The sequence below is a fragment of the Humulus lupulus genome, chromosome 4 (assembly GCF_963169125.1).
Source record: "Humulus lupulus chromosome 4, drHumLupu1.1, whole genome shotgun sequence".
Lineage (NCBI taxonomy): Eukaryota > Viridiplantae > Streptophyta > Magnoliopsida > Rosales > Cannabaceae > Humulus > Humulus lupulus.
Genome location: NC_084796.1, coordinates 143716366 through 143740875, shown reverse-complemented (window position 1 = coordinate 143740875; position 24510 = coordinate 143716366).

Here is a 24510-nt window from a genome sequence, read left to right as displayed (position 1 = left end):
GATGTCCCACTACCCTACACAGATAGCAAGCCTTTGCCCGACATTCACCCAGATGGCGCTTCCTGCACCTCGTGCATTCTAGATAACTCCTCCATGTCTCACCGCCTCCCTGGCAGCCACCCTGAACACCCCTACCCCTCCTATCAGGACAAGCAGTGGTCGGAGTGTCAGGGGTCTTCCTCTTCAGATCACTAGGGCCTCCGTCCCTACCAAACCCTGTGGATGGAGGCACTACCCTACGAACATCCCGTCTCGCAGTGCTCTCCCTCCAGATCTTGTTTTCTGCCTCTTCAGCGGTAAGAGCCTTCTCAACAGCCTAGGAATAAGTCGTCTACCCAGGTACCGACGTAATTCTCACATCCCAGGCTATCATAGCATTGGCCCCTCGAATAAACCGGTCCTATCTGGCTGCGTCTATAGGCACCAAGTCTGATGCAAACTTTTCCAGCCTATCAAACTTCAGGGCATACTCTGTAACCGTCATGTTGCCCTGTATCAACCCCTTGAATTCATTTATCTGCGCGGCCCTGATGGAAACATTGCAATACTTCTGGTTGAACATATCTCTGAACCCATCTCAACTCAAAGTAGAAACATCTCTGGTCTGTGATGCCATTTCCCACAAAATACGAGCATCCTTTCTAAGCATATAGGTGTCACAGGCCACCCTGTCATTACCTTCCACCCTCATGAAATCCAGGATGGAAGTGATCGTACTCATCCACTGTTCAGCCTTTAGGGATCTGGTCCTCCCTCAAAGGTTGGAGGATGCTGTCTCCTGAACCGCTCATAAAATGGCTCCCACCTGTTCCCAACCTTAGGTGGTTGTACTACTAGTGCCACAACAAGTGGCAAAATAGGTGTCGTGCTCCCTGATGGAGCCTGCTGTCTTAAGAGGCAGATATGCTCTTCTTGACTCTGTAACCAGGCTTGCATGTCTGCAAGTATCTGCTGCCAGTTCTCAGGGACTGGCGGAGGGTTCTGGCCCTGATCATCATCTCTAGCCTCAGACCCTGTGCTGGCTAGTCGTATAGATCGCCTTAGATGCATAACTATTCAAGTTTATCTGCAATCAATGACTTAGCAGTTAGGCAATGATGACAGGTTAACGATCTTTCCATAGCTCGCCATTGAAACTCAATCCACATAAGCAATCAAGATGCAAACAATCATTCAAATATTCATTAATATGCAACATCAATGCTAATAAACACCCCTCATAATCATCATAGAGCAGTCAAAGGCCAGGCCCTATCAGTATTTCATGCTCCCTATTAATAACACAGATTAAGACATTTATATTTCATTCAAACATTTAAACATATAATCACATATATACAGTTACCCAAACCCTGAGTCGAGCTTGTCTTTAGCGGTGAGTGTACATGCCCAGCCAGTCTTCAGGAACCCTTAAACCTAGACCACTTTGATGCCAAGTTGTAACACCCGGATAACTAAGACCGTTATACTGTGTATTTGAAATCGTGCAGGACTTGCTAATCAAGTCATTTGAGTAAAAATGTGATCCTAAAGTCAATAATCAGGTTAGGGTTAAAAGATTTTGATCGTAAACTGTTAATTTTCATTATAATAGATATTTAGTACATGGGATCCCAAAAATAGGGTTTAAGAGACAATTTACAATTTTAAGAAGTTATATACAATCAGCGGCCACTCTAATGGCAAAATACAATTTTAGACTTTGTCCTTGTACTTTCCCTGAGCAGCTGACAATGTACACCACGCCCTAGAGCTCTCCAACTCATGGTTGGTCCAACTTACCCTTGCCTTTACTTGCACCACGTAGCACCTATGAGCCAAGGCCCAACAAGAAAATCATAACAGCAAATACATATAGCAATAGTAATATTCAACACTCAACCAATTCAATCACTTAACAAAATTCAACCATAACCCTAAACAGTAGTAGGAACTTAATCTCAAGTACAAATCATAGTCAATTATTGGTTGGCACACTTAGGCCGAGCCCTCTGTTTATCTAGCTGACCCCGGTTCACTTAGGTCGAGCTGCATTCACTACGCTTATCATCAACTCCGGAACTCTTAGGCCGATCATTTTTGTATACATATAAATCGTACAATCACACATTACAAGCATTCATTTATTGGGAACCTCAGCCCCGTTCACAACTACAAGGGTGTAGTTTTCTTACCTTGAATTCTGAGCAGAAGATACAGTACGGTCTCGAGCACAATCCTCAGTCCTGAGCCTTGGCGATAAACCTAGTTATTACAGTGTTATTAATCAATTAATTTAGGGTCAACTAGAATTAACCTAATACAATCAAGTCCAACTTAGGTAAATGGGCCTTAACAATTTGGGCTTGCATGGAGGAGGGCTGGTCCAGTATGTCGTTCCCACTACAAGGCCCCCTAACTTCCATACATAACGCAAAAGACAAGAATTTAAACCTTCTTTTTATTGGTCGTTATTCAATTGATTAGGTCCAATATAGTAATGCAAAGTAAATGGGCATTCACAAGTGGAACCACCCACAAGAGAGAAATTTAAATTTTACATGTTCAATTGGACCCAAATAAAACATATCAAGATTATGGCCCTTTTATTTGATCTTTTTCCCATTATTTAAAATAATGGACCATCACTATAAGTCCATAATCTAAGCACAAATTTGCAAAAATGACAATTATAATGATGCATGACATGTTAATTAATTGGATGGGTCTAGCATACAATCTATATGGCATGTTACTAATTTATGCATGTACACATTTATTACCAAAATAAATGAATAGCTAAAAAAAATAATTACTCAATCAATTTCATGAAATCAATTAATTAATTAATCACAATCAATTTTAATTCAATCAATCTTCAAAATATTAATCAAATAAAAATTAATTCATTTGTTCCCATTTGAAAAAATATATTTTTTATTCTCTTTCCAAAAAAAAAATTACCAAAAAAAATATTTATTTACATAAAATAAATATAATTTATTAAGGAATTAAAGATAATATTCCAAAATAAAAGACTTTTTTTTTAATACCTCACATATATAAATATGTTACCAAATATATACTATATATGAATATTCTAGTTAAAAATATAAACGTGCAACCAGCACGTTGCCTTTTTTTTTTATTTAATATGTTATATATAAATTATATATATAAATCTTTCAAAAAAAATTAATGGATACTAAATTTTTTTTATGCGTTAAATATATATAACTTAAAACCTATAAATATATATATAGAACAATTCTTCTATAGGGGCCTTACTTTAAGCCTTATCGGTGGGGCTCTCAGTGTTCTCGATCCGTGAACAGTTTTCGGCGCGATTTTTTTTATGACCGTGTATATTGTAACTATTTAGAGCATCCTGCAAATTTTCAGAAAATTCCGAATAGTTTACAGTACCGAAAACTAAGTTCAAATATGTTGTTTCACGCGTGACTAATTTTTTTATGCGCGTGGAAAGCAACATGTTTGAACCTAGTTTTCGGTATGTAAATTATTTGGAATTTTCTAAAAATTTGCAGGATGTTCTAAATAGCTACAATATACACGGTCATAAGAAAAAATCGCGCCGAAAACTGTTCACGGATCGAGAAACACTGAGAGCCCTACTTGTAGGGCTTAAAGTGAAGCCTCTATAGGAGAATTCCCATATATATATATAAATATATATTCCTAGGCAAAATAAAATTACCCAAAAAAAATATTTTGTGCAATTTTCAAACTTTGATTTCATGTACATAATGTATGAGTTTTATACAACAAAATAAAACACACATAAATAATCATAAGCATACAAAAAATATGAACATTATTTTTTTAGCATCACACATACATAAAACTTAACACATGCAAATAATTATGCTACCATCCAATTAACTTATCTAACATGTCAAAAAAAATCACATACATCTATATAAATATATAAACTAGCAACTATTGGCTCTCAAGCGAGTTGTAGAATTTCATTTATATAAGTCTATATGCATGCTCCATATTGCACAAAATATTATACAATAAAAAAACATAAATACATGCATAAAAGTGATTTTCATACATAGATTCGTAAATACAATAAATAATCATTAGAGTACTTACGAGATGCGCAGCGGAACAATGACTGCACCCTTTGGATTCCCTAACCTTTTGTCCTTGTTAAATGCTATGTATTGCAAGGAATCTAAACCACTTTAAAACAAAACCACAGTCTTCCGAGTCTTTCTCTAAAACAACTTAGTGTTTGTGTTGGCAAGTCTCAACACATGAGAAGAGATTTCCTAGAGAGAAAACTAAGAGAGAGTGTGCGGCTAGGTATAGAATATTAGTAGTCAATTTTTATCTTGTCAAGTTCGGCTTTTTTAATGTATTCTATAACACTAGTATATATATATGTGCAATTAGCTAGGACATAAAATAGGTTTTAGTTACTTATTTTATTTTAATTTTTTTAATAATTATAATTAATTACATACTTGTCAAAGTTAACCAATTATAATTTTGACCCTTATTTAATTCATTTTATTAATATTAATACCAATTAATCAATATTAACAAAATTGTCTCAATTGACTATAATACTCTCTTTTTGAGACTTTACAATAAAAACCTCAAAGTTTCTTCTATTTCTTTTCTCACAAAATATCAATAAATAATTTAACATTATTTATTTTCATTGACGTAGTCAATGTGATATTTTTATAATTAATAATTAAATTAATTATTCAAGACTACTAGGTTCATTTTGATAAGAGATGAATGAGGACCATTGATTCATGAATTCAGGCTCCAATAAGTTACCGTGAGTTTATTTATAACGAATAATATCACTACCTTGTTAATTCCTCGTGACTCCACTATAGACTCAGAATTGCACTCTTGAATTCATAGAACGTTTTACACCAAATGTAAATACGTTATCCATTGTTATAACCATAACTGTAATGCCCCGAATTTCTTAATTAGGGTTTAGGACCTTGATTAGGAGGCCGGGAGGGCCATAATTGATTTATCATGACATTAAATGATCATATGCGTGTTAATGTGAACTATATTATTATATGATGATAAATGCATGCACATGGGTGTATTTATAATGATAAGGGCATATTTGTAAATTGGGTGCATGTTGTAATTTGTGAATGAGTTTTTATTATTATGGAGATATATTCGAGCTATTCGGCATGAGACGATCATAGATTATGAGTTAGCGGTTTTGTCATAACGAGATCAAGTATTGGGTAATAAGAATGTTTATTTGATGATAAATTGGGAGTATTTGAGATCAGGATGGAATTCTGGAAGTTTTGACTATAATGTCCCCGGGGGTGTTTTCGGGACCCCGAGCCCTAGGTTTTATTTGAGGTTACTTAAGCTTGAAGTAGCTTGTCAGATAAGAACGTACGTTATAAAATCTCTCTCTCCCTTCCCGATAGCCTATTTTACCATTCGAAGCTTTCTTAAGGGAATTTCGAGTTCTAGGAGTCAGAATCAAGCGAGGGTCGAGGCATAACGATCCTAGGAAATATTAGAAGCTTCTTAACCGAAGGATTTGACGGAAAACAACCCAATCAAAGGTAATCTAAGTTTGAAGTTTTGAGTTTCTAAAGTTTTTAAGCTTAGAATTGGACTTTGTGAATTGTTGAGTTTTTGGTTGGTTTGAACCTTGGGTTTTGAGGGTTATGCATCTTTGGGAAGCTTGGGAACTTTGTTTTGATGATTGGGGAATGTTTGGGTATGATTTTGGAAGCTTTTAAAAGTTGAAAACACGTTTGGGAATGGCCCAGGGTTGGGGGCCGCGGCCCTGTTCTTGGGCGCCGCGGCCCTAGCTCGATGAAGAAGGAGAAGGGTTCTGACTTGGCTGGGCACCGCGGCGCTTGCTTCAGGAAATTCTGGGGGCCGCGGCCCAAGGTACTAGGGCCGCAGCCCTTGCCCTGTTTTCACCGCGTTTGCTCGTTTTGACCCCGGGAACTTAGCTATAGGCCTCGGGAGTGTTCCTACTACTTGGATTAGTTTGGATTGTTGTGCCGGAGGCTAGATTTTGGTTTGGTAACCTATGTTGATCATTTTTATTGATGGTATCCCATATTTGGTTATGATTAGGTGACCGCTAAGGGCTTAAAGGTTGATCGTTTTCAAGGGTCGTTCTTATATTGGTTCTAGTTCGAATCTGAGGTAAGAAAACTGCACCCTGTGTATATGTGACATGCATGGCTATTATTGGTGCATGTTGGATTGTTAAATATAATGCATATGATGCACGAGAAACATGTGATTAGGACATGCTTTACATATTGAGTATGATATTGTTCAGAGCTTGAGCCTCTGTGTTCGTGCATAGTCCTAATTGTACTAGTACATGTTAAGTAAGCATGCTGAATACCTTATTTATGGATATTGGATATGTGATATGTGTTTGGTGGCATGGCTATATGGATATAATCATAATTTTCTCACTAATAAAGGCTTAATAAAAGGGATTCTATCGAATAAGATACATTAATCAGGGCCCGTTGAGCCGGCTTGAGCCTATCCTAGCTTTTCGGCTGACAACAGTACGTTGCTTCAGACTGGGCCGCGTGGGCTGCCAAGGGAATCCTGGGGACAGGATCTGTCAGAGTAGTGGCAATACTGTTCTGAATAACGACGTACATTTCGTATGTAACCTCTTCTACATGTTAGTTGAGGAGACCAAACTCCGTGTTTCTTGGTGTGATGTCAGTGTCGGGGACAACCTGGTCTGGGTTCATTTACCACGACCCTGGTTCTTTTACCAAAGCTCGGTATCATCCACTATCTTCCTGGTCCATTCTTAGACTTGAGTTCACCACCCTTAATCGCATCCCCGATGATGCATTAGGTTGGGGGTCTGGGAAGACAAATTGGGCCCACACCATAGTCCCGGTTCCCTCACATGGGGGCGTCCAGTAGACAATGCCGGGCTTGCTGGTAATCGGGCCACCAGGACTTATTCCTTCCCCATCCATTGGGCTCAGTCTGGGCCTTGGATCTCTTTAAAATAGCCCATGGACCCGGTGTGCTATGCCAGGGGGAAACACAGGGATAACATTTACCCCCAAGACTTCGTCTATGCTTTTACAGTGGAGGCTTGCTTCATTTTCCCAGATCAAATTCCAATATCTCGGTTTGTTCCCCAAGAGACGGGTCCATTTCTATGGGGGGCCACTTGGTTAACCTCGCATGAAAAGAGTCTGCGCCAATGTCCCTGATCAAATCCTAACAGCCCGGTTTGTTTCCTAGAAGGCGGGTTCATTTACTTAAGGGACGTTTGGGCAACCCTTGTCCTTTCAAATTCATCATGCCATATGTACGTGTTTACCTATAATTGGTGTGTTCATATTACTCACGCCTGATAGATTTGGAGAGAATATCTTGATTATCGTGTTGACAGATAGGTGTCAGCGTGATTTCCGAGGCGTCCCGTCTGTATGAGTGATGCTGATAGGGTAATCGAGTGGTTATTTAATATTTCTGAGACTGTCGGATGAGGAAATTTCTAAAATTTCCTATTGTGGACCGTTGGATTGGGTGGACGTGGATCACGAATTGGTGAATCCACGATCCGATACTCGATTGGGCTAATTAAAGCCCCTGCGTAATCCGGGACCGTTAGATGAGGGAAGTCATCCTGAATTGTCAGATCAAGAAGTGTACTTTTGGCCCTATAAATACCCCCAGATTTTCGTTTGTTGCTTTACACATTCTGAACAATCAGAGCTAAGAGAGAGAGAGTTTTATGTCCGAGTTTGCCGACGAGATTCTCCGACGACTGCTTCATCTCCGTCGTCCTTTCTTCCCGGACCACACCCTTTCTGCACCACAATTAGTCAATCTGGTCCTAGTTCAACTTGTGGACGAGCTTCTGCATCGCCTCCACTAATTCAAGGTTGAGATCTTGCTGACCCTATTGCTAGAGACCCCATGACTTCCAGATTTAGTGCCCTATAGTAAGTTTCCTGGTCCTTCACGTTTTTTTTTTATCTTTGAGACCACAGGATTGTTAGGGTTGGGACCACCGCATAGGGTGGTTCCGAGAAAAATAGAGTAGGTCTATAGAATAGACGGTCTAGGTAGAGTCGTCCCGGATCTCTTTGGGCATCCCAGACTGATTTGGGAAAATTGAGAAAAAACCCTTCTTTCCTATTTCCCAATCAAGATTCTTGGGATCTCCATTGATCCCGGATCTGGGTCCGGAGGGGACTTCTCCAAGCAGTTCTAGGAGCAACCCCTGTACTTTGACCAATATTTTTGGGTTTTGGTACTGATTGCTTGGTTTTTGTTTTCTTTGTCGTCTCTAGATTCCCGATCATGAGCCGCATTGTCACCCTACACCAAGAGGACTTTGTAAATTTGGGCCCTGTTGTCCTGGAAGGGCGCATGCTCCCCACAGGCAATATGTGGGAGATTGACGGGGAGAAGAACGAGTTTCAGAACTACCGGATGCTGGATGCCTTGGAGAAGCATCTAGGAATAGAGTCGACTCCCAGACTCTTCTATAACCAACTGGCTAGGAAGGAGAAGGCCCATACTAGTGTGGGCGAGTTCGGAGCCTGGAGCGTAGGCCATATCAGTGCGGGAGCTACGCTCCCACTTCATGACTACTTCGCATGATTCCTCAAGTTCGTGGGAATCGCACCATTCCAACTCCTGCCCCAGGCCTACAAGTTGCTCATGGGGTGGCACATTTTCTATGCGCCAAAGGAGATCCCGACGCCTACTCCTGCGGAGGTGCTGACATCCTATATGATTTTTCAGTTTTTTCCAAATTGAACGGTCTAACATCCCAAATAACTCCCAAATCTCCATTTTAATTCCATAAACATCCAATTAAACATTGGTAACAACCATGGGGGTTGGTGGAATTTGAAATTCAAAGGGGTATCTCAAACTCTATAAATAGGAGCCTAATGCTCACTTGTAAGACACACCATTTTCCATCCACAAAGTACTTGGCTAGAAAATACACCATAGAGGCTTGATAATTCCAGAGAGCTATTTCCTAGAGAGATCCCTTAGTGCTTAGAGAATAGGGGGAAATAAGCTTTTGCACAAAGGTTTTGAACCTTGTTCAAATTGGTGATCCCCACTACCCTACACTTTGGTTGTGTGAGAGTTTGTCCCTTTTATTGGTTTTCTTTTCATTTTGTTGTTCTTATTGTATTATTAGTGTATTGAGTTTGTAATCCTCTACTTCTATTTCTATTCACATATTCATTGGTATATTTTGTTTTAGGGTTTTAGTTCTTATAATTCTCTTCCTTCTCTTATTTCTATTTACTTGTATTTTGAGCAATTGAGTTGTAATATTTATTTAATCAATTACCTTGTCTATTGTATTTTTTGCATAGAGTTGTATTTTGGTTTTTCCACTTTTCCATTGAGCAATAACATATATTCTCTAACAATTTATGGGAATTTGGGTAATATATTGGAGATTTTTAGACATTGGGGGAAATAATTGGTGATTAATTGGATTACGGGATTTAAGTGGTAAACGTTAGGGACACTCGAGGAATTAGCGGGGGTGTTTACCGAGTTTTTTGAAAAATAGAATTATCAAAGATAAGATAGCTTATAAAGTAATAAATAAAGATTATCGCACGAGGAGTTTTACGTGGTTGGGTCATTAAAGAGCCTTAGTCCATGAGCTAATTGTATTAAAGCTTTTAGGAGCTTAAGTAATGAACTCTCTAAATGTGAGCAGAGTGTATGCCTCTCAGAGAAGAATTCCCTTTTTTTCCCCAGTGCACCACTGCTCATATTTATAGGCAAGTGAGTGCACTGGGCTTGGGCCGGACTAATCCGGGCCCAATAAGGGTATAAACATTATTTGCTCTCTGATGGAGGCTTAATACAAAGGATTGTAATAAATAAAATGCACTAACCAAGGCCCCTTGGGCCAGCCCAAGCGTAACCACACTATAAGACTAACGACAGAATGCTGCTTCAGTCTGGGTGTCGTGGGCTTCAAGGGAGATTCGGGGGACAGGATCTGTCAGAGTAGTGGCAGTACAGTTCTGAACCGACAGCGTACATTCCCGATGTAACCTCTTCTGCAGGTTAACTATGGGGACATAGCTCCACACTTCTTGAGGTGATGTCAGTATCGGGGACACATTATCACGCTCAACCCGGCCACCGAGTCCTGGTTTGTTTATCAACATCCCTCTTCGTTTACCAGGACCCGGGTTCATCTACAACCATCCCGGTCTAATCTCGGACTTGGGAACCGTAACCTCTTCATTGCCTCCCGGGAGGCATCGGAGGACACGGTCTGGGAGTATGCAACACACCAACGCGATGGTCCTGGCTTCTATTCCGGGATGCCCTTTGGGCTTTATCGAGACTTGGGTCGCTAGAGTTCATTTTGTCTTCGTCTACTGGGCCTGATCTGGACTTTAAGTCCCTGTAATGCAGCCCACAGACTCAGAATGTGGATCCGTACACTTGGGGAGAAACGGGGATAACAATTACCCCCCAAGCCTTCATCTGTGCTCGCGCAGTGGAGGCTTATTGCCTTCTCGGATCGGTTCTATACATCCTGGTTCATTTCCAAGGTGACGGGTCCGCTTCCATGGGGAATTTCTTGCCGAAAGCTTGTGTAGTGAGCACCTGTATTAGTGCCCCTGATCGAATCCTAGAAGGTCAGTCTGTTTACTAGGATCTGAGTTTGTTTACCAGAGCCCCAGTTCATTCACTTCAGGGCTGTTTAGATGCCTCCTGTTCTTTCAGCTTCATCATGATGTGCAGACGTGTCCTCTTGTAATTGGCGTGTCGATGGCACTCGAATTCGATGGGTTAGAAAACATTATATTGGTTACCATGTTGGCAGTCATACGTCAGCGCAAATTCTAAAGCGTTCCATCCGCACGAATGACCTTTTTAATATCTCTGCATTAAAGAGGATCGTTGGATGGGATGACCCTTGAGATGCTCTTCCTGTGGGCCATTGGATCAGGGCGGCACGGATCACACCTTTGGGTAACCGTGAACCGGTACTCGAGTAGGCTAATTAATGTCCCTACACGATCCAGGGCCGTCCAATGGGTGGGATCGCGTTGAACTGTTAGATCAAAAACAACCTTTCGGTTCTTATAAATACCCTTAGATTTTCATTTAAAAGCTTTACACTCGTAGAATGAACTCGCACAGGGGACCTTTTATGTCCGAGCTCGCCGACGACATTCACCGTCAGCTACTTCGCCTTTGCCGTCATTTATTCCCAACGTGTTTGATCTCCGCACCCTTGCTTGAAAGGACGACCTCAGCTTGCCCACTAGACAAACTTTTGTGCCGCCTTCACTTGTTCAAGACTATGATTTTGCCGCCACTGTCGCCGGAAATACGCCATTCTTCATGACCAAACCTTTCCAGTAAGCTTTCCTAACTTTTTGCTTTTGTTTCCTCACGTTTATCATATCGTTATGTTGCTTTTATAACTATAAGGTTGCTAGAGCCTGTGCCTCCATTTAGGGAGGCTCTGGGTGCATTAGAGTAGGAGAGAGAAAAAAGTTGTTTGGGCTGTCCTGGATCCCCTCAGGTTCGGGCTGTTCCTGGACAAGCGGTAATAGGCCAACTTAGGAAAACTTTATAGCAAGAACCCTTCCTGTTTGTTCCCGATCAGGGTTTTGCGGATCCTTGGTGATCTCGGATCTGATCCGGAGGGTTCTCTTCCAAGCAGTTTGTAGGAGAGCCCCCGTACCTTAACCAACCTTTTTGGGTTTTGGTGCTGACTGCTTGGTTGTTTGCTTTTACTCTCAGATCATCAACTATGAATTACGGTGTCACCTTCCATCCAGAGGAACATGTTCAAGTAGCCCTTATCACTCTGTTAGGATGTAAGGCTCCTAGTGGCAACAAATGGGAGATGGACGGGGTGAAGAACCTATTTCGGAACTATCGGATGCTGTACACCCTGGAGAAACATTTGGGCGTGGAATCAACTCTCGGACTATTCTATAACTGCCTAGCCAGAAAAGAAGAAAAAGCTCACACCATCGTGGGCGAATTTGGGGCCTGGAGCGTGGGCCACATCAGCGCGGGAGCCATTCTCCCGCTTCACGAATACTTCGCGCAATTCCTCAAGTTTGTGGGGATTGTGCCGTTCAAGCTCTTGCCTCAAGCTTATTTTCTACGTGGCAAAGGAAATCCTGGAGCCGGCCCCGCTGAGGTGTTGTACTTCTATAAGCTGGAGCCGCAGCTTAATGTCAAGGACAAGACCCTGGACGACTTCTACAGATTGAAGCCTCGTGGAAATTACGTTGCCCCCACCAGTTCATGGAAGCACCCCTCGGATGTCAGACACTATTGGTTCATGACATCCGAGTTTATCTTGGATAAGAACCCCATGCTGACGTTGGACTTCCAGCGAATGGGTAAGTAGCTTCCCATTTCCTAGTTTAATTCTGTTTTTCAAATTTTTATTACCCACCTTCAACTTACCGCCCTGGATGATAGGACCCTATGCCCAAACTCCCCTCACCCAGTCGATCCTTGACCGGAGAAAGTTCTACTCCATGCTATGGACAGAGGACCTGAACGTAGGGGGCTACGTTAACACCGACAACCTTCAAGTGGTCAGGATGCTGGCGGCCAACCAGATGATCGTGGCCCCTAGCCTCAGGGGGATACAATGCGAGAAAGATCCAACCTTGAGGGAGGAACTGGCCCTCGAACATATCAAGGTAGTGGAAGACGCGGACCTGGCAGACACGGAAAAAAGGAAGAGGGAACATGCTCAACAAAAGGAGAGAGCCGCCTCCGAGGAGCTGGAAGCGCTTTTTGACGAGGCTCAACCAAACATGGGGGATCCCGGGGCTAGTGTATCAGGGCGAGGTAATTCACCTTTGCTTTTGACTTATGCTCCCCATTTTGGGGACTTTGTTAGGGATAGACTAGTTTATCGAGGCCCTCTGTTTGGGGCCGATGGAGCAATGAGACCTTCATCCCCCATCACTGTAAACTCGGAGACTCTCATGTACTCATTCGGGTTCCTTCAATATGGAAACTTCTTGGACCCGGATGACATGGGAGACCGAATTCATTCCTTCGCTTTAGGAGAATTGAATCGAGTTCGAGTTCTAGATATGGGTTCATCCTGGAGGACTTTTAGCTTAGTTTTTACTTTTGTTTATCCTGACTTGTATACTTTGCTAACTTTCTTTCTGTTTATCCATTTCATAAGAATTCGATATGTCTAACCCAGTGGAAAAGATGAAGCAAGCCCTTGAGGCCCGGGCATCGGCTAAGAAAGCTGCCAAAGGCGTGCCCAAGCAGAAGGTGTTGGACGCGATTCTCGAGGGTTTGGTGCCGGAGTTGAACCCGGCCGGGGAGGCCCCGATCGCATTCCCCTCTATGACAGTTCACGCCGAAACTATCCCACCTCTCCCTGTTCGTCCTCTGGTAATCGATCTGGAGTAGGAACCTCTGGCGAGTCAGGGATCTGAGAATAGAGTTGCAGACTCGACTGCAGGTGAGTCCACGAAGGGGGCAAAGAGGGCCAAGACCAAAAACTCTTCCTTGGCCGAGGATTCTTCCGAGGAAAGTTAATTTGCCACCCGGGAACTTCCGGAAGCACCTGTGCTTACCATCAATCAGGCCCTACTTGAAGAGGGAAAGATGATCTTGCGGGAGGAACGATCCAAGATCGTGTCTCGGACATGGGAAAACGGTCGGCGAAAGAGGGAGGAAGTTTACCGGGCCTTGACGATTCGTCGTAAGGTCGAGTTCTCTGAGCATCCGGCAGCCTTTAGCGTTTCCTAGCCGATCGTGGATCGGCTTGCTGTTGAGACTGGGTTTCGTCCCAAATTGGGGCAGGACACAACTCCGTTCGCTACAGACTTGTTGGAGCATGTTGGGACTACTATGTCCAACCTCCAGCTGAAACGGTATGCCACCATGGCCAACCAGGACGCTCTATTCATCTCACAGGTTATCTGTCACCAGGCCACTGCTGTAAGTTATCCGTTTACATCTCCTTTTGCTTTTCGTATTTTTAGTTCTACAGATTCTTTTTAACTTCAATTTATTTCGACATGGTGGCCGAGATGGTGATGAAACTGGAGACGGGCTAGCTGGAGCTAGAGGCGGCTGCGAAGTAGAGGGAAGCTGCTAAAGAAGCCATGGCCAAGGAGGTGGTTTAGGCCACAGTGGACTGTGAAGAGGCTGCTCGGGCCTAGTTCCAGATTGAAGAGACTTCATCCCGGAAAGAAGTCGAGTATAAAAAAGTGGTGGATAGTCTGGAGGTGGAGCTTCTTTGTGTGCGGGACTCTGAGGCATCGTCTAAGGCTCTTCTGGAAGCAGCCGAAGCCCAGTCTTGCCAGGACCGGGAGAAGATCATCGCCCTTGAGACTCGGCTCCAGACATTAGATGATCTGCTTCAGCTGGAGGTGAAGATGCATGGGGAGACTTGTCAAGGGAAAGAGCAAGCGGACGCCATGCTGGAGGCTACCTTCGACGAGGCCATCTATATGGCCTGGCTCCAGGACAAGAACATGAACATCCTGCTTTACCTCAACCTCACACCGAAAAGAGCCGAGTTTGAGGCCAAGGAGAAAGTTGACGCGGAACCCTTGGATGAGGAAGAGGCATGCGAGGCTAATCCGGAGGCATTAGGACATGGGGAGGCCTAAGCCCGGGTCTGTCGCTTTGTGTTGTTCTTTCTCCTTTTTTATTTCTTTTTGGAACACTTTTATGGACACAGGTGCGTCCAAGACAATTTATATATATATCTAATTTTCCTTCGGTAGAAGCTTTCCCGTTGTATGAAAGAGTCGAGTATCTGGTCCTGGTTCCAACGGCCGAGACCATTGTAGGATTAGATTCCAATTAAAATTTTCTTTTAACTTACTTTAATCATGCTGCTCAGGCTCCAATGGCCTGGGTTGCTAGGGAGTTAGCAATTGCTACCAAGTTTGTTTGACCTGATTTTGGTGTTCAGGTTCCAACACCTTGTGCCATCAGGGACTAGTTGACCATTCATGTTTGGGATGGGACTTGGCTTTGTGCCTTGCGTCATGATCCTTCCAGACCATTTTCTGTCCAAGATAGGACTAGTTTTTGTGCCTTGCGTCCCATCCAGTTCGTACCCCCCGGACCGCGTCTGTCCGGGTTGGGACTAGGCGTTGGCCTTGCATCCTTTCGAGTTAGTACCCCCCACACCTTGTCGGTCTGAGTTGGGACTAGGCGTTAGCCTTGCGTCCTTGCGTCCTTTCGTTAGGAGTTGTGTTTGTACTTCCCGGACCCTATTGGTCTGGGTTGGGACTAGGCGTTAGCCTTGCGTCCTTTCGGGTTTGTACCCCCCAGACCTTGTCAGTCTAGGTTGGGACTAGGCGTTAGCCTTGCGTCCTTTCATTAGGAGTTGGGTTTCCATTGCCATCCGTTTGTACGATCCGAACTAAGAGCATTTAGCCTCCTGTTTTGTTTTTGTTCCCAGATTTGTTCATATGAATGGATATACCCTATACCCCCCCCCCCCCCCCCAAGTGAGGGAAGACTAGTCTTGGGTCACTTGTTTATGAAGACGGACGAGAACTTTCATTGTTTCATAATATTTTTTTATGATGTTTTGTACACATCATTTTTATTATTCAAGAGGCCGCCTTGGGGTGTATATTGTTTACAAGGAAAATTAAAAGCTGAAACATGCTTTCCTGACTACTAATAGTACTTATGGAGATGTTCCGCATTCCAGGCCCTTCGGACTTCTGTTCTGTCGAGTCGCCTTAAGCGGTACGTTCTCGGACATACTTCATGTTGGATTTCGTATGGTCCTTCCCAATTTGGGCCCATAACCCTCACTCCCAGATCTTGGGTTGCAAGGAAGACTCTCCTTATGACTAGATCACCGGTTTCAAACCTTCGGCTCTTAACTTTTGAGTTAAAATGCTGAGAGATCTTGCCTTGATACATCTTCAACTGAACCTGGGATTCTTCTCGGATTTCTTCAATAAGGTCTAAAGATTCCTGGAGTAAGGCGTGGTTCTGAGTGAGATCATACATGTTCCTCCTGTGGGATGGGACAACTGTTTCCACCGGGATGACGACTTCGCATCAGTATACCATGGAGTAAGGAGTGTGTCTGGTAGACATTCGTTCGGTGGTCCGGTACGCCCATAGTACGCGGGGCAACTCCTCTGGCCACTTGCTTTTGCAGGCTTGAAGCTATTTCTTCAGGGTTCCCTTCAAGATCTTGTTGGTAGCCTCTGTTTGCCCGTTTTCTTGAGGTCTGGCAACCACGGAGAAGCTTTTGATGATGCCATGCCTTTCACAGAAGTCAGTGAAGTGGATGCTGTAAAATTGCTTCCCGTTGTCGGACACGATCCTGTAGGGGAGCCCATATTGGCACACGATGTTGTTGATGACGAAGTCTAGAGCCATTTTTGAGGTAATGGTGTTCATAGGTTCCGCTTCGACCCACTTGGTGTAGTAGTTGACAACCACGATAGCATACTTCACACCACCTTTTCTGATTGGGAGCGATTCTACTAAGTCGATGCCCTATACCGCGAAGGGCCAGGGACTTGTCATTAGAGTTTTTTTCGATGGAGGGGCTCACGGGATCTTCACGTACCTTTGGAATTGTTTGCACTTGCGGACGTAATCAACACAGTCTTTCTTCATGGTTGGCCAGAAATATCCTTGTCCCAGGATTTTCTTGGACAACCTGAGTCCGACGGTATGATCTCCACAGAAACCTTCATGCACCTCGTGCATGATTGCACTCATTTTGGTCCCGGATACACATCGGAGGTATGGCATGGACAACCCTCTGCGGTAGAGTTTTTCTTCCATCATGACGTATTTGGGGGCCTAGTACAGAACCTTCCTGGCTGCTGCCCTGTCCGTGGGCAGCTCCCCGGTTGTTAGGTATTGGATGATGGGTAACATCCAGTATGTAGAGGGATCTATAGTGTTTATTGCGGGTGTTTGAATACTCGGTGCTGGGAGATGGTTGATTGGGACCATCCCGAAGAGTTCCATCTCCGCATCCGTGGCCAGTTTTGCCAGCGTGTCTGTAAAAACGTTTTGTTCCCTGGGGATTTGGCGGATGGAGTGCTTCTTGAAAGATTGAAGTATCTCTCGCGTCCGTGCCACATAAGTTGCCATCTTTTCCCCTTTTGTTTGGTATTCTCCTGAGATTTGTCTGACAGCCAATTGGGTGTCGCTATAGATCTCCAGGCTTGCGGCCTCTACTTCCCGGGCTAGGCGCAATCCAGCCAACATGGCCTCGTGCTCGACCTCGTTGTTCGAAGCCTTAAACTAGAATCGCAGGGCGCTTTGTAACTGGTGTCCCTGTGGTGACACTAGGATGATTCCAGAGCATTCCACGATGAAGTCGGCCAGGGCCTGCCCCTTGATTGATATTCTAGGACCAGGTGGGATTCTTGCATCCGTCGAGTGGCTTCTTTTTGTTCAACAATCCTAGCCTCTTGGTCTAGGACTTGTTGTCTTAGTTTTGTCACCTCTGGGTCCTCCTGGTTGGGGTCTACTTCTTCTAGGATCGCTGGATCCTCAACTTTGAGATCATGGTATTCCCCCTCATTTCCCTCCTCTTCCTCGTAGTAATCTTCCTCATCATCCGCCCCACCTTCATAGTTCTATGACTCGTCAGGCTGGGGCATTTGATAAGGTGTGTCCTCAGGTTGGTTCTGAGAAAGAGGTTGACTGGGTAGTGGCTCTCCATTGCCTTGTTCTTGGTTAGTGGGGTCGAAAGTGGTGTTTCTTGTGTTCACCATTGTTGCAGATGTTCAAGATCAACTCAAGCTTTCTTCAATCTCTCAATGAAAGCACAAAAATGTTTACTGAGTTATTCGGAAACTAGAATTATCAAAGATAAGCGAGCTTAGAAAGTAATAAATAAAGATTATCGCACAAGGAGTTTTACTTTGTTGGGGCGTTAAAGAGCCTTAGTCAACGAGTCAATTGTATTATATCTTTTTAAGAGCTTAAGTAATGAACTCTCTGAATTTGAGCAGAGTGTATGCCTCTCAGAGAAGAATTCCCTCCTTTTCCCCAGTGCACCACTGCTCATATTTATAGGCAAGTGAATGCACTGGACTTGGGCCAGACTAATCTGGGCCCAATAAGGGCTCATCCACAACCAGGGTCCCGGTTTGTTTACCACGACCCGGGTTCATCCACAGCCATCCCAATCTAATCTCGGACTTGGGAATCATGACCTCTTCATTGCCTCCCAGGAGGCATCAGAGGACGCAGTTCGGGAGTATGCAACACGCCAACGTGATGGTCCTGGCTTCTATTCCGGGATGCCCTTTGGGATTTACCGAGACTTGGACCGCCAGAGTTTGTTCCGTCTTCATCTACTGGGCCTGATCTGGGCTTTAAGTCCCTGTAATGCGGCCCACAGACTCAGAATGTGGATCCGTACACTTGGGGAGAAATGGGGATAACAACGGGAATTTGGAGCAAATGACCAAAATTCCCTTAGAATGATTAATAGGCTTGATATTAATTGGGAGGGCAAAAGGGTCTTTTGGTTATTAAGGGAATAACTGATATATTAGACTCATTTATATTTTAGTGGAAGTGGTAGAAAGGGGCTAGAAGCTGAGAAAGGAAAGAAGAAAAAAAAACTATTCACTCAATTCACCTCTTTTTCTCTCTTTCACGATTTGCTCTCTCTCACTCTGCCTTAGGAATTTGAAATTGAGAACTCAAGAGGAAGCTTGTGCTAGGTTTGGGAGTTTGATCCCTGGAGTAACTTAAGAATTCAGTTGGAACTAGTTCTAAATTAAGGTACAGTTTAAGGTGTTATCTGAGTTTTTCTGGTTTAGGACCGAATTTCCTAATAAGGTTTAGGACCTTGATTAGGAGTCCGGGAGGGCCATAATTGATTTATTGTGTTATTAAATGATAATATGCATGTTTAGGTGTATTAAATATGCATGTGAACCCATTTCTGAGTAATTGGGTGATTTTCATATTTTGGCCATTTCAGGCATGTTTGGCATATATGTGATATGTGTGTGGTGCTTTATTAATATTTGGTTATGCCAGGGTTACCTAGCACGAGACGATCCTAGGAGGTAAGCTAGTGAGAAAGTCACAACAGGATTTATTCTTGACTCAGAGTGAGTCAAGGGGTATTTAGAGCATTACCGGGTTATTGGGTAATGGGAATAAATATTTGGTGATAAATTGGGAGTTAGTAAGATTAGGGGGAAATTCTGGAGGTTATGACTATTTTTCCTCGGGGATGTTTTCGGGACCCTGAGCGTTAAGATTTGTTTAAGGCTACTTAAGCTTGAAGTAACCTTCTAAGAAATAAAAAGAACGTTCAGTAAGTTCTCTCTCCCTCTAAGTTCCATTTTCGTCTCCCGATCACATTTTCGAAGGAAACTTGAGTTCTAGGACTCGGATTCAAGTGAGGATCAAGGCATAGCGATCCTAGGAAAGATTAGAAGCTTATTAGCCGGAGGATTTAGTTGGAAACAACTCAATCGAAGGTAATTCAAGTTTTAAGTTTTTTTAATTTTTTAAGCTTGAATTGGACTTTGTGTTTTGATGAGTTTTTGTTAGATTTGAGGCTTGGGTTTTGTTGGTTTTGGATGATGGGGATGTTTGGGAACTTTGATTTTTTGAGTTTGGAGATGTTTGGATATGTTTTTGGGAGGTTTTAAAAGGTTGAAAATGGGGAAAAATGGCTGGTCTGAGGTTGGGCCACGACCCTATTCTTGGGCGCCGCGGCCTAAGCTCGATGAAGCAGGTGGAAGGATTTTGTGAGCTCTGGGGGCCGCGACACTAGGTGTAGGGCACCGCGGCGCTTGCCCCTGATGCTTTTGTTTTGGCTGGGGGCCGTGGCTCAGGGTTTTGGGGCCACGACGCTTGAGGGTATTTATGGCTGAAATGATGTTTTAAGCTTGGGAACTCAAACCTTAGGCCTCATGATCATTCTTACTACCCGGTTTGGTGGGATTGGATGTCCCAGAGGATAGGTCTTGGTTTCGGTATTGGTTTTAGAACTTGAACTCATTGGATCACCATTTGTGGTTGTGACTAGGTTATCACTAGAGGCTTGGAGTAAAGATCGTGCTTGTGGCTCGTTTATTTGTAACCTGTGCTTGGACCAAAGGTAAGAAATCTACACCCTGTGTATATATGACATGCATGGTTATTCTTGATGCATGTTGGATGTTTAAATGTGACATGCATGGTTATTGTTGAGGCATGTCAAGTGATTAAATGTGATGCATGTGTTGCACGAGAAACACGTGATTAGGGCTTGCTATGAATATTGAATATGAGATTGTTCAGAGCTTGAGCCTCTGTGTTTATGCATGATCCTAATTATGCTAGAAATTGTTAAGTAAGCATGCTGAATGCCCTATATTCAGATATTTGACATATGATATATGTTTGGTAGCATTGCTTACTTGTGTATGGCACTGACTAGTCAGGGTCGACACTGGTCGCATATTACTGATCTGAGAGTCAGAAACAGCATAAGCGTCATGAACGCAGGGCCGATAAAAGATTAGATCTAATCGATATCAGTATTGAATGACTTTAGGAGCATTAATGTTGGATCGACCCTAAGGTCGATGACGGTTTGTCACGTGGCTAGGGAGCGGAATCCCATGGTTGTGACTCTATGGTCATGCAATAGGTTATATTGGTGACTAGTTCATCAAACACCTATCTTGATAAGCTAGTGAAAGGATCACTTATTTGCAAAGCCCCGGTGACCCTATCGTCACATGGCTAAAGAGAACGGAACCCACCTTAGTGACTTCTACAACTGTCACTCTTCTCCTCAAGGCTATAAGCCCGGTATGGTTACTGGAACCACCAGTGTTAAATCACTTATCTGATTAGGATTGACTTGATAGTTATCCACTCAAGAGGGCATGATTCCTTATCCTGGATACCCATCATTACGTGAACTTATTTGTCTGCTTGAATAGGGCTATATTTGCTAGGCGTGTGCCTTATAATTTGATGACATGTTATTACTGTTCATGAGCATATTGAGTTTTCTTGTTGGGCTTCACCTCACGGGTGCTATGTGGTGCAGGTAAAGGCAAAAGAAAGCTGGGCCATCCTTGAATTGGAGAGCTTTGGTGACGATGTGTACATATGCAGCTGCTCGACCACCACGGCCGAGGTTTGAAGAGGAACTAGGGTTAACCCTGTTTTGCCGCTTAGATTGGCTGGTTGTAGATATTTTCTTGTAATAGACCTTTAAATTATATTTTTGGGATCCCAATGTTTACAATAAACGTTCAAATGAAACGTTATATCTTAACCAAAATTTTTAATCCCTAAACTGCTAATCATACTTAGTTACACGATTTCGGCCAAATGACTCGATTAGCGAGTTTAGCATTATTTACAAGGCACACTGTAACGGTCCCTGGAGTTTAGGGCGTTACAGTTTCTGACTTTGGTTTTGGGAAGGAAGTTTAAGGATGTAAACTTGGGAATTGGAGGAATCAAAGCTGGGGGGAAACAGTGAAGGCAACCTAGGGTCTGATTCAGTAATCAGAGGTAACCATTTCTGCCTTTTATTCTCTGGGTTTCTGGTTTTCTGGTGATGTTCTTGAGCTTTAGAGCTCAAGTGTGATTTCTGTGTTTGGTGATATTTTTAGCTGAGCTTTTGATGTTGTTGGGTTGTTTGGTTGAACTATAGGGAATTGTAGGTGTAATTTTGAGTTTAGTTGAGGTTTGGAGTGGGATTGTGGAGATTTGGCTCGAGAGAATTCGAAGGAAGAAAACACATAATTTTTCAGTTTTGGTGCTAGCGCTGTAGCGCTAGGCTTAGAGCACTACAACACTAGCCTGTGTTTCTGGGAGGCTTAGGTATCTGTTTGTAGCGCTGTAGCACCCCTCTGGTGGCGCTGTAGCGCTACCTTGCTTCTAGAACTGGGTTTTTAGGTACTTTTTAGGGTTTTTCTTGGGGGCTTGGGGGAATTATAGGTCCTGAGAGTGTGAGTTGGTCCCTGAATTGTCCTTTGGAATTTAAACTCATCAAAGTACTATTTATGGATTGTGACTATGTTTATCGCCAAGGCTTGAAGCTAAGGACCGTGCTCGGAATCCGTTTATCTCCTCCGCTTGAAATCAAAAGTAAGAGAATTGCACCTGGTTATGTGGTTATGTTGGGACTAAGAGTTCCCTATACTTGCATGTGAAGTCATATGATGGTATTATGCCTTGGGGACATGAGATAAACGGCCTAAGAGTGCCGAAATCTATATTTGCGCATACGACGCGGCTCGGCCACTGGTAGCTGAGGTTAATTAAATAATCACTGAGGTTGGCCTAAGCGAGCCAGAGTCAGTGGGTTGAACACTGGGCTCGACCTAAGTGAGCCGAAGACAATGACTTAAACAGAGAGTGCGGCCTAATGGCGTCGTCCTTAGATATTGTGTGATATGTTTAGTGATGTTAATCTGATGATTATGGCATGCTTGTTATCTAGATGGTTAATTATTGGTTTGTTGACTGATGTCACTAATTGTGTGAATGATGTGGTCTATAAAGTATTTGATTAATGATTTGTGAGTTATCTGATTACTATTGTTGATTATGCTATGCATTATAGTTTTCTTGCTGGGCCTCGGCTCACGGGTGCTACGTGGTGCAGGTAAAGGCAAGGATTTGATGGTTCAACCATGAGTTGGAGAGCTCTGGGGGCGAGGTGTACATTTTCAGCTACCTGGCCGCCACGGTCGAGGGTTTGTACAGGGACAGAAACCTAAAATGTATATTTTCCCTTAGAGTGGCCTTGTTTATTTATAACTTTTGGAATTTTTGTAAATATGTCATTTAAACCCTATTTTCGGATCCCATGTACTAAACAATTATTTTGATGAAAATTATTTGCTTATGACCAAACTATTTTAAACTTAGCCTGTTTATGACTATAGGATCACGTTTTCATTTGAAAAACTTGATTAGCAAGTCCTGCACTATTTTGAAAAAACAGTGTAACGACTTTGGTTATCCAGGGCGTTACAACTTGGTATCAGAGCGGTCTAGGTTTAAGGGTTCTTGAAGACTGGCTGGACATGTACACTTGTCTCTAAAGACAAGCTCGACTCAAGGTTTTGTAATTGAATACATGAGATTATATGCTTATGTGCTTGTATGAAATATGAATGCATTAATTTGTATGTTTAATAGGAAGCATGAGATTCTGATAGGGCCTGGCTTTTGACTGCTTTATGATGATATCGAGGCGTGCTGATTAGCATTGCTATTGCATGTGGTGAATTGCTCAAATTGAATTTATATGTATTACCTATTTATTGGTATATGGAAGGCATGGTAAGAGTGTATGTACTTGGTAGCAATGAAACTTGACAAATAAATGCATAGTACTGTAGGTTGACATTTATTATGCTTTATGTGTGCATGATTATTGTGGTTGTTTGGGCTTGGCCGTGGGATTGTTCTGGGTATGAACATCAGGACTGGGGAGTTTAGTCGGTGATGGCGGATGAATTCAGATTGTTTGTGTTTAAGATGGTTAAGTGGACCTGGTATGGTTCTAGTAAGGGTTGCAGATAGTAGCTAGGGTTGGAATCCTCCATCTGCCCCTGAAATTTGCAATAGACATTCGTTGGTGTGTGGGAGAAGCTGTGAGGTCTAATATAGAAGATCAGATGGGTAAAACAGTGGGTTTTGCTGGGGAAGAGTTGCCTTGTGTATATTGATAGTAGAGGCACCAGTGTTGGGTTAACTTGAAGATATAGATAGATAAGAGTACTGTATGGAAGACTTAGAAGGTATTATCCTCTGGTTTGAGGAGGGTTTGGATTTGCCTAAGAATTGGTCAATGGATGGGCATAGCCAACCTCATTCTTGATTATATGAAGATGATAGGTAGTGACAGAGTGGTTGCGTTAAGTAGTTGTGGTAGAAGGATACCCAGAAGTGGTACTCAGACCCAAAAGGTTGTCATAACAGGTTGAGAGGAATTCAGGCAATGATTTAATAAAGGGGTTATAAAGATATAGTCTGAGCTGCAGAGACTAATGAGTTTGTGAATTTGGTTTAGAATGGTATAGCAATGACAGAGTATGTCAACAAGTTTGGAGAGTTAGTCAATCCGCTTTGGAAGTGGATACAAGCGGATGTAGTCAGGAATGATGGCTCATTCAAGGATTAAACTCTGGGATGTCCTAGAGCATCAGGGCCACTCCAATGTACGAGATGTTTATTTGTGCTTGGACAGCAAGGAGGGCCATGTTACTTAAGGTATACAAGATGAGGTATGGAGCGTGGATGCCGCAGGGCAAGTGATGCAGATAACAATATTCCCATGGGTGGAAATTAGTAAGGACAAATTCTTGTTGGAAAAAGGACCCCTGACAGTTTTAAGGCTCTTGATTCAGACAGGAAGGGGTCATGTTTACAGGTTAGCCGTCGGCAGTGTTAAGACCTAGTAAAGTTATTTAGTATGCATCAGAAGTAGGAGACGCCATTTGGAAAGACGCCAGGTAGGGGTACTTTTTCTACATGGAA